The sequence below is a fragment of the Drosophila subpulchrella genome, chromosome 3L (genome assembly GCF_014743375.2).
Source record: "Drosophila subpulchrella strain 33 F10 #4 breed RU33 chromosome 3L, RU_Dsub_v1.1 Primary Assembly, whole genome shotgun sequence".
Classification (NCBI taxonomy): Eukaryota; Metazoa; Arthropoda; class Insecta; order Diptera; family Drosophilidae; genus Drosophila; species Drosophila subpulchrella.
In genome coordinates, this window is record NC_050612.1 from 22,849,479 (window position 1) to 22,861,607 (window position 12,129).

General features: G+C 39.5%; 1 protein-coding gene across 1 annotated transcript in view; it reads right to left on the bottom strand.

The window, feature by feature from the left end:
• The window catches only part of LOC119555065, a 66,252-nt gene that overhangs the window by 41,634 nt on the left and 12,489 nt on the right, over positions 1-12,129 (bottom strand). The gene's annotated exons all lie outside the window — the stretch shown is intronic.

Genomic DNA, 12,129 nt, shown 5'->3' on the forward strand with positions numbered 1-12,129 from the left:
GGGTCCCCGTTCCTACTGCCGGTCTCCAAAGGCTCAAGACAATTGAGTCTGAGAGCGTAATTTGCAACTGCCTGAGACGGCGATGGAGTTGCAGGCCAGGATGCAGGGCCCCCGAATGCCGACTTTGGCCAGGATACGGTGCAGACACAAGTGCAGCGAGCGCCTAATGAGTGAGGGGAACTCGGGGTGCTGTCGTAACTCCCCCCATCATCATCGTCGTCATCCAAACTTTCCACCTTCTTCAGCTCCAGCCCGCGGGTCTGTGACATGTTGCCTGGCTGGCTGGCTTTGCCCGGTTGCATTTTGCATCCCAACTGGAGGCTGCTGCACCGAAAAAGCAACACAGCCACACGGGGCACTGTTTGCACAGTAGCCTGCCTTTTTGGTTTCGAGGAGTCTAAGTGGGAACCCGAGCAGCCAGTATCCAGAATCCAGAACCCACCATCCAGAATCCAGAACTGGAGATGGAGCTGTAGCTGTAGCTGCAGTCGGAACCGCGGCAGACATCGTCCTGTGGCATACCCAACAGGCGTTAATAATCATTCTTGTTTTTCGCTTTTTTTGCAAAAAACAAAAAAAAATAAAACAAAACAAGAAAAATGCAACGAGTGTTTTTTTTCTACTTTTTGTGTTGTTTTGTTGGTTGTGGAATTGCTGTTCTTGATACCCTGGGAACTATGAATGTCATGGGGTTTTATGGAACCAGACGCCTTTCTCATTCATTATACTATTCAGTGAAAATTAAACACTCCATTTAAATAGTCGGAAAAATGTTCTTTTAGATCTTTAACCGTTATGAAACAATTCTAATAATTTTAAATGTATTTTTCCCATTACAATGTTGTTTTCTGATCCTAAAAATATTTAGAAAATCAATTTTGTCTATATTTTTTGTTTAAAATAACGTTACATTTTATCAAAATAATTTATACAGATCTTATTTTAGAATGTTTTTAAATTTTTTTTATTCCTGTATATATATTTTTTTAAAGGATATTATCGAGCCCTCACACACCTACATTCTAAATGCATGTTTTTTTTGTTTCAAGTTTATCCTTTTGGGCCTTGGATTTCATTATTTTTTTTGCGAAACTTTTTCATTTTGTGCAGTCAGACGATGACGACATCATAGAGAGTGCATTGACTGAAGTCTGCAAAAAAATAAAAATGCAGAAACCGAAAAAAGGAGAAAAACAACCGAAACCGAGCCAAAACGGCAAGTGTGCGGAGGAGGTGGCCGCTGCAGTCTGGTGTTGGCTGCTGCATCTTTTGTTGATATGTAGCGACATGCACAGTGCAGTGCAGTTTTCCTGGAAAATTTCTAGGGGGTGGCAGGGAAAAAGGCGGAAAAAGTCAGCCCAGCGGAGTGCAACCAAAGTTCAGTAGCTGGCAGCTTTGTGTCTTACAGGAAGCGTTTTAGCTGCGAACTAAAACAAAAAGTTGTTTGCCATAATTAAGACTTGGCTTTTGGCTTAGGCCCAAGCCTTAGTTAAGTGTTATTAGTTGGAGCGTTTCTTTTTCGGCCATTGTATCGCTGGGTTTTTGGTTGCGCGGAAGTGGCGGGGAAGGAAGTTGCCAAGGAAGCGGAGCAGGATGAGGATCAGGATGGGGATGAGGATGAGGATGAGGATGAGGAAGCGGCGGAGTCGTTGCACTTGTTAATTGCCGCACCAGACTCTTTTTCCCACCCGCACACGCACTCCGCGGCGACCAAAGTCAAACAGTTTTGCCCTCGTCCTGGGACCACCTGCTTGGCCTGCACTGGGAAAAATAATTTAGCGAAATTAGGGAATTTATTTTTCAATTATTCACTCAATCCTTAATTTTCTTAGATTTATTTGACCAATTTACTACAGAGAAATTATATCTGATTTCTCAATTTATTTCACATTCCCAAATAAAACATATTTTAAAGATGCTACTTTTGCCATTAATGATTTTAAAATTAATAAATGCCTTTCAAGGTTTATTAAAATAAACCAAATATTTAAATGTATTTTAAAATCTTTAAAATATATTAAATCTGGCAAATGATCTTGCAACATCTTTTTATCGCGGTGTTGCTGTGGAATTGTTTGGGCCACGTAAATCATTAAATGCCGAATGGCCGGCAGAGAAAACATTTGGCGAAATTTCAGGCACCAGTGAAGCCTGAAACAAAGGAATACATTTAATAGGAGTATTTCCTTTTTTATTCACATTTTTTCGCTTGAAAAACTTCCCCAGGAGCGGAAAGGAAGGTCATGGAAGGCAGGAGCCAAGGCAGGAAACTTGCAGCAGGCGACTGGTTTTTCTGTATTTCGTATTTTTTACTTTTTTGCAACGCGACTTTGGCGGTTATTAGTCGGCGGCTGCACGCGAATTTGCTTTATTTTCGCTGGTTGTTTTGTTGCTGGTGATGCAGCAACCAAAATCCAATTAGCTGCTCAAAAAGTTTTGCAAATGCGCGCAGAAAATTTAATTAATGTTGACACAAGTTGAGGCCAAAACTGAACGGAATTGAATTCGGTTTTGGCGGAGGAGGGGAGAAAGAAGAAAGCCGGGTTGATTGAAGAAAGCCATTGTGCTCATGAATATGCAGGGATAAACTGTGCATAATTCTGATCGGTGATTTTATGGCAGAAAAAATAATTGACCTTTTAAGCCTACGTGCGATAAAAAATTTTAATTTAGAAAAAAACTAAATTATTGTAAAAAAAATAAAATAATTTGTTGTACCTAGTACAATGTGATTTTTATAGTTGACATAAATATTATTATGATAATTTTGCTCTATTTTTCTTTAGCGTGGTTGGTTTTTAAAAACAACTATTTTTTAATCTTTATACTATTCAACGCATTTTTGTATTAAAAATTTTCTATCAACATATATAAAATAGTAGGAATAGTCTGTGTTTTTATATGAATTTTTCGGTTATGCTCGGTCATAAAATCGCTTTATTACTTTTATATTTTTGCTCTTTTCCATCAATTTGCTAACAATTTTGTACAAAAAAGAGCCCGACCACTTTGTTGGCCAGGTCACCTGTCATCCCGGCCAGAAATAGCCTGGCCAACAACAAACCACCATTAAACTTGGATGAGCAGAGACCAAGTCAATAACTCAAACCACCAACGAATGTTAACCAGAGACCTCACCTCGCACAACAACAACATCAGAGAAAATACAAGAAAAACGCAAAAATAGAGCATAGCCAGGTGCGGGAATTTCAATTGGGCTTTTTTTCCAGGGGGCCAGGCCACCAAAATGGACGCGGCCGCAGCTTTTCAAGCGTTAAAACATAAAAATGTCATTAACACTCAACAGATTTCTGGTGCGCCAACGGCCAAAAGCAACAAACGGCCAACAACAAACGGCTTAAATGGCCAATAACAAATTGTTGCAAATGTTCGTTGCAAAGAGCTGAGAGAAACAAAAAAAGAAAAAACAAAGAACAGGCAACGAAAAAGTTTTTTCCTTATAGTTTTCCTAGTGCTTTATTTTATTTTGTTTGCTGGCTGTTTAGGTGTAGACTTAAATTTATTTGACGCTTAAACCCGAGCTGCAGACAAGAAAATGACACAGAAACCGAGTTAAGCCGGCGGAACGCGTTTAAGCCGAATATCGAGCCGGGCTCGAAGCTTGGAGGTCGTTTATTGTCGCTGGCCTGGCCCAAAGGGGGTGGCAGTCGGTGGTGGCTGGGGGCGGGCCTGGGTATCATTTACGCCATAATTTTTCCCAAGCGAAATATTTTCCTTAATGGTTTTTAATGAGCGGGTTCGAAAGTGTTCAAAGTGCTCAACGGAGGTGTTGAGAAATATGCCTGATTTATAGAATCCGCCAGTCTGTATTTAACGACGGTGCCGATTCGCAACGAGCTTGCTGAGATTTTTGGGCGTTCCTAGGCAACCTACATAGATACCCGGGGAGGTGTTCTCCTCAATCGATCGTTAATAGATTTGGTTTCTTCCAAGGAAAACGATCCGAGAATTGGGAACAGCCCAATGCGGTTCCGTTAGAAAGTTAGGAAAGTTTTTGCCATCTGCCGATAGTGGATTGCGTAATTTACTTTGGCCTTGATTGCTGCGATGGCATATAGCCTCAGGTGCTATTCGAATATAACCAATATTTTTCTAGAGATTGTATTTATCATAAAGAAAATAGTATTATAAGTGTTTAAATTTGCAGTATTCCAGGAATTTTTAATAATTTTCTTTTTCTGAAAATTATGATTTACCATTTGATATTTTTGATAAAGAAGATATAATATAAAACCATTTTTGCATTGTTTTGTATTCACTGTCTAAAGTGTGGCCACTTATTCCCCATATCATTCTCCCCCCTTTTCACTTCTCCTTTATAAAGCTGTCCCCCTATTCAATTTTCCAATGGTTGCACAATCTCCCAAAAATCTCCTTACTTAACCCATCTCAGGGCAGTTCCTTTCCCAGGCCCAGACCGAGATCACCTGCCCTGCCGACTTCCTTCGGCCCCCAATTACACTTTTGATTGCCTGCTAACTGTTCACATCCTTATATGACTACGTGTTGACAACAAAATTAATTCAAATTAGCAGAGTGAATAAGGCGAACCCATTCGAGATCCAAGGTTAGCACAATTTCAACAGCTCTGACTTTGCGTGTTGGTCAGCTTTTCTCTTTCTTGCAGCTGCCCGGCAAATTAAAATTAAAGTACCCACAGCATGTAACAACAATAACCAAGAACAACGACGGATAATTGGATTTGCCTGAGCTCGAGATCCCGGTTGATCTGGATTCTGAATAATAAAGCGTGCAGTTTATTTTATTACAACCTGTGTGTGGACATAATTGGCACAGGTTGGCCTGGCTAATCTCAGACCGATTCTCACCCTTTCGCTATCAATTACCCTCAGTCCCCCCCTTATTTTTTTTGTTTTTTCCAGGTGAGATGATTGGGCTCAGGTGACTGACAATCCAGCAAACAGTGGCTGCCAACTATCTATCGCCCATGTCGCTCCTGCCGAAGTGAGACATTAATCTCAGTTAGGTTTATCTTTGATGCATAATAAATGAGTCGCTTTGGCCGGGCTAAAAGCAGCTATTTATTAAAGGCGGCTACTCAAAAAAGCCGGATAGCCGAATAGAGTGGTGGCCAACGGTCCGGCGATCTTATTAACCCAGTTACCCGACGACTACCTAAAATATGGCCAAAAGGAAGCTCGAAAATCAACATCTCCAGCAACTTGAATACGTCTTGTGTTTGCATTTGCATTCCTTCCTGCCGGATTTTCGTTTCCTTTTCTTTTATGCCCGCCACCCAAAATGCCAAAAATAAAAGAAAATATATAAAAAAAAGCGGAGGGAAATCTGCTCATGCACAAAGTAAACAGGGCGAAATAAGAGAGCAAAAATTTCAATCACTTTCGGCCAGGTCCACAGTCTCAACCCAGAGCAAACAGCCGCCAGCATCAATCTTCTAATGCGTTCAACAATTTTTTGCGCTGTTCCAGCAGTTCTTTATACCCCAATGTTAATTTTTCCTCTTCCATTTTGGCGTTTTTGGTGTTTACATTTAATGTTGGGAGTACCCTTACTGATTAGAGGTATGCAGGAAGTTGGGAGTTTATTATAGAGCCTGGGTCCTGATTAGAAAGTAAATAGCAATAAAACTATTTGGATTTTAATATTACTAATTAAACATCTTAGAAAATTATTTCTATTTAAATTTTTGAATATAACAGATGTATATATTAAATACTGAATAGCAACTCCTTATGTTTGTAAGTTCTATAGGATAGGATTCTTCAGGCTAATGAATGAGCAAATAAATATATAAATTAAAATAAATTAAAATTGTTTGGTTTGGTTGAATCTAATATATTTAATATTAAATATTAATAATTTTATAATAATTTGTTTAATAGAACATGTAATCGATAAAGTCAAGCTAATACATTTTCCAGTGGCGGATCCAGGATTTGGTTGAGGGGGGGTTATAAAAGAAATGGTTAAGTAAACATCTAAAATTTGGAATATAATACATTATATAATTGTAATACGCTATAAATATTAGAAATATATTATATTTTATTATTTTTACTTTTATCCCCCCGAGGATCCGCCTTAAAATTCTCTTACTTTTTCAGGATTTAGTTAGGATCATAATATACTTCTTCAAATATATTAACTTTAAGTTAACATAATATTATTGAAATTTCTTTACTTTTGTTAGAACTGATAATTTAAAAAAATATCCCAAAATTTAAAAAAGGTTTGAAAAGTGTACTTGCACATTCGTTATCAAAAATATCCTCGCCCTGTCTTGTCTGCCAAAGATTTTTCACTTCTCTGGCCTGCCGAAAACAGATTTCTGCGCTACATTTTGGGCTCCAAGAGAGCCGAATTGACTTGTTGTCACGCCCCCTCATAACCTGGCCCCCTTTGGCGATCCCTTGCCTGTGACAGCGACATGCAAATTTATGAAAGCCGCTTGTGTTCCTTTTCGGTCTCTTGTTGTTTTTGTACTCGTGTATTAATTTTTGCCGCTGCCGCTGATACTGATGTTGCTGTTGTTGTTTATTGGAGCCGTTGGCGGGACTGCGGACACGCCACTTCAGCTGAAGAAGTCGGAGGGAGCTGGAAGTTAAGGCCGCTGGAGCTGAAGTCGGAGTTTCGAGCTGGGGCTTGGAGCTTGTTTTCGTGCGGAGAACGTTGTTAATAATTCGCTCGCATTACGCGCCGATCTCGAGGAAGATGTCGTCTTAATGACTTCATTAATATTGAGTAAAACACAGTGAAATACTGGGGTATGGGTTCGGAAAAAGTGCAACCAAAGCAGGCCAAAAAGGAAATGTGCAAATGCAAAAGCGTCCACCAAGTCCACCAAGAAATTCGCGCTCAATTGCCGGAGTGCCAAAAGTTGAGAAAAAAAAAAACCGAAATGCTTCACTTGCTTCGATTCAAGTTGAAGTTTCTCCACCTCCTGGATTTTTTGGTTTCTTGTGGCCATTTCCGCTGGGGACGCAAATTGATGAGACAGCAACAATAGCTGCCTCTCTGTCCCGCCAACTAGGCGGTGTAATTAAAATTAATTCGAAACCCAAGCCGGTAAATCAGCGAGGAAGCAAAGTGTTTGGGGAATTATACACCTGATCAGAAAATGTATTAAATATTAATTACAATCATGCTGGCTTAGAGCTAGATTTCGTGTCCGATAAAAATATTAATGGGGGGATTATACCCTTACAGATACATATTTTAATACAGTTTAGAGCAGCAGTACATTAAGAACAATTGTTTTCAGCGGCTTTGGCTTCCTAATTATCAGCAATATGTTTTGCGGATAATAAGAATTACAATTTGTAATTAAGGACTTTTGGTTCTCTGACTTTCAAAGTGTCAAGTGTGTAAAATTGATAAACTCCCTAGCCTAATAATTCGATTTTGATAATTTGCGGAATAATTGGTTTCTAATCGGTTTGAAAGATTTTACCACAAAAGGCTTCGTTCCAAGTTTAGCTAACTTCCTCGCCTTCCCACGAAATATTGGTTTCTACAAGTTTTGGCTAACGTTTTTACGAGCTGCAACATCTTAAGTTTGTTTCCCGTTTAGTACCAGCTCAATTTCTGCGGTTTTCATTTAATGAACTGCTTCCCCACATTTTCTACTCTGTTGCATTTTCCTGGTATCAAAGCCATAAAACTTATAATGCTCCATGGCAATATACACATCATCATCATCTGCGCGCTGCAGCTGCGAACTGAATCAGCAAAAGTGGAAGCGGTGGTGCGGCCTTATGTCACATCCGCGTGACGACATCAAGGCGAAATTAAAATAGCGACATTTTATTGAGTTGTCAGTTGTGTGGAGCACATGCAAATGCAACAGGCCACGCCCCCCACAGCATCCTACCGCCTCCCCCAATCCACCCATCACAGCCAGTTGTGCCAGCCCACTTGCAGAACACACCCAAAAAATGAAAAAAAAAAAAAAAATAATAAACTGCGAAGCCAAAAAGGAAATAATTCATGCAAAGGAGTAGAGGCGACACATGTGTGTGAGCCAAAGGATGAGGTGCTGATACTGCAACGCCCCACAGAGCCTGCCTATGTGGAGAACACACACAAAAATGCATATAAATTTAAGCTATAAATCTTAAATTATATAACATACTAGCTATATAAATTTATTATAAAAGGTGGCCTTAAAAAGAGTTCATAATAAAATTATGTTATATGTTTACCAAGTGCGAAAATGAAATAAATTAGTTCCTGAAAACTGCAAGATACAATTCATAAGGCGCCTTTCTATGCGATTCTCAAAATGTTATAGTAGTCTCTAGATATTTTTTGCTCTCCCAATACTTTATATTTTTTAAAATATTTTCTTAATTAGGTTTTTTTCTGTGTTCTCTCTTCACATCCTCATATCAAAGACTTACGTTTTTAATTCGCAAAATGTACCAATATTTATGCCCAAACATGATTGTGGGCGTCTACCGCTCCCACGATTTCAGTGGGTGTGGTCGCGCCTTTGTAGATTTATTTCCCCCGGTATTTTCTGCCAGTGCAGAGTTTATTTGTTAACCCCCGAGAGGGCAAGCAAACATTCTGCATAATTTGGCAGAAATTAAAAACGAGGGTAATATCCATATATATAACCATGTACTCGCCATATAATATCCATATGCATATACATGATTATATATGTAGATTCGCATGCTTGCCAAACAAAAGAAGGGCGTTGAAATTGACACCTCGAGTGTAAAAGAACAGAGCATAGGGAAAAAGGCGAGAAAAGAAAAAACAAATAAAGGCCGCTGAAATAAAAACCCTTTTTCGACAGGCGAACGAGTGGAACTTGGTCGGTGCGTCCTGCTGGCTTTCTAAAAAGTTCAGCGAAAAATTCACACTCATGTACTAGCGATAGAGAGGAGGTCGTGACAAGGATTTGAACCTTTCTGCGGGTATTTGGAAATATTTATAAATTGCTGAAGAGATTTAAATGTATTTAAAATTAATACAAGAAATTAAACAGTTTGCCAGATAAATGTTTACTCCCATATTATAATATACAAATGATTATTAAACTATTTGCTTAACCAAAAATAGTTCTTGGGAGGTAATTTAAAGATAAATAAATGTTGTCGTACCTCCCTCCTTTTTTAAATTCTTAAATAACCATTTCCTGTCCCAAAAATGAATATTTCCCATCCCTAATTTGCATTCTCCGCTCCTGACGAACGACGCACGTCTGCTACGGACACACTTTGGCAATTCGTTTAATTATTATATTATAACGCACACTTCCACATCCCTGTATACGTACAGGGACACTCATATAGCTGCATAATAATAAAGAGGAAAACGACCATAAAACGCTCGCACAAAAGTGCCAGGAAACTTGTGTAATTCATATCGCATAAAGCCAAGGGGAAGACAGCTCATCAGAGGGTGGAGAAAAGGGGGTGGGGGTGGTGCGACCGCCAGGCAACTGACACACACAGATACCCACCAACATACATATATTTTTACATGGCTTTGACAATCGAATCCGAATCCGCTTCATCGTTCGCGTCCCTTGGCCATATCAATTGCACTTCGCCCGACAACGTTTGGCATTCTCTCCTCTTTTACCTTTATTTTTTATTTCTCTGTATTTTTTCTGTTTTTTTTGGTACGAAAACCACAAAATTACATTGAGTTGGGGCTGCTGCCGGTGGTATTGGCCCAAAGCCGAAAGCCGAAAGCCCAATCCCAATCTCAACTTATCGCCGACTCTGGTCATGTTAATTTTTAACCTCAGGCTTCAGCCAAATCGAAAGCTGATCGTATAAAATTACGCCTGACAGCGGACGCGGAGCGGTTATATGGCGGAATCCGGGGATCCGGGGACCGCAGATCGGAGATCGGGGATCGGAGCTGAACTGAGAACCGCAAAAGGTGACACTCCGATGGTTTGGGCCGCTCCCCTGTCGCTGCTGTCACTATATATAGATTACATATAGATATCGTACAGTTGCTGATCTCTGGCTGACTCTTTGCCTTTTTGCCGGGGTGAAAAGTAAAAGTATGGGGAATAAGTAGCTGGTTATTCTGGTGCACTGATGCGAAATCTTGAGATTTTTGTAAGCTCTCCGGGGGTTCTTAAACAGTTCAAAACATCAAGTCCCCAACCTATTTTCAAAATAAGTCAGCCCTGCTATAAGTTCCAGTGATAGCTCTTAAAGCGCCTTTCTCTGCGATTCTCAAAATGTTTAGATGCTATGCGAAACGTTTGGTTTAAATACAGTTAAACATTGAAAACATAAAAGCGCTAAAATACTCAACAAATATTTATAAAGCATCATAAATACATCTCCAATAACTCTTTTAATTAAAGCCACTAATAGGCAGAATAAATAATCTGATGCACAACCCCCCGGGGAAACTTTCACCCGCTATAAAATCCTCTTTTGTAGCTCTCTAATTAACTTCTACCCCATGGAAACGCGGAAATCTCTCCATCAATTTGCACGCAACTCTACCAAAAATGGCAAAATAAATGTGTGCCGCCATTTATTGCGTAGGGTGCAGTCTTGGTGTATTGTGTTGACCAACCCAAAGAGCCAAACCGCTGTGGGAATTAGCTAAAAAACCAATGGCCAAAAGGCTTTGGCAGTTGCGTGGGAGAGTGGTTACTAGATATCAACCGTTAAAGGGATAACTGGTTTCATTTGGCCGGGACCGCCTGTTGATTTGCCAGCGATCTAATACAACATTAATTCGGCAATAAAAATAGATTTTGTTGCCATAAATATGGACCGGGTAATAAACACAAAATGTGACACAATCAAAACGGCAAGCGGCTCATTTATTGATAACAGTTGGAGACCAATCAACCAGTTGGCCAGCACGGCTATTGGCCAAAAGGCCCACGAGATTGGCCAGCAACCGGTTGGTTAGCCCCGTGGAATAACTTACTGGCACTGGGCGTGTTTAGCATTTCGATTTTTGTTTTACTATTTTTTTTTTTTTGCCTTTATGGCGCCAGCTTTAATAAGCATAAATAGCATACTTAATTGACAAATCAAAGGCAATTTGATAAATAAATGAATGCTAAGGCGCACGCAAATCGAATCGCATAGAATGCAGTTCAGACGTTGCTAAACAAGAGTCACTTTGACTAATGAATCAATTTAGCCCGGTGCCGCCAACCCAATGATGAAGTTCCTTTTGCCCGATGAGCAGGCATGACTGTCTGATTATATGCCCCCCACCCTTTTTGGGCCCCGGACTAAGTTGAGTTGATTAGGGGAGCCCATTAATGGACAAGCTCACAGGATATGGGATACAAAGACTGTCCCAGACAGTTCACATGACGTCTCTGTTTGTTTGTTTGTTTGTTTGTATGTTTCGGCCTCTCCCCTTTCAAATCTCTTCTTTTTAGTCGTCGTTCCTCAATTAATTGCAGCAAGGCAAAATAAAACAAAAAACACAAAAAAAAAAAGTGAAATACCCTCTGCAAGGGTATAAAAAACACAAAAACGAGTAAACACACAAGTAAAACCAAATGAAATCAACGAACCCAGGCCGGCAACAAAAGCAAGAGCTTGAGCTAAAGTTGAAATATACCGTTTAATGCCCATTGGCCACGCCCACTTTTCCCACACTATATAGCCGGTCATGGAAGGCGGGGGGCGTGTGTGCGAGGGGGGGCAAGCCGGTTGTGGGAGGCTGGGAAGAGGAGCGCTTAAAAATGCGTAAAAGAGTCAACTTTGACTGCATACTGCAGCGGGATGTTGTTTGAGTTGTTCTGATACCCTGTAGAGGGAGGATATGGGGTATACATTGAAGGATAACATCGTAAATGGAGAAATTACAGACCAAAGAATCTAAGACTTAAATTGAAATTGAATAATTTTATGATTTTATAGTACTTAAAATTATAAATTCAAAAACAACGAAATTGTTTTCATATTCATTTATAATCAATCTTAATCACTTCTTAAGTACATCGTTAAGACTAATTTTTTTTATCTATAAAAGTTCATGAATAAACCTTGAAGGCACTAACAATTTGGCAATGCCTTAAATGTAGAATAAAGTACTTTTAAACTGGCCTTATATCTTAGGAAATTTTTATTTTCAATGAAATTTATGGTAATATATTATTATTTAAATAGATAT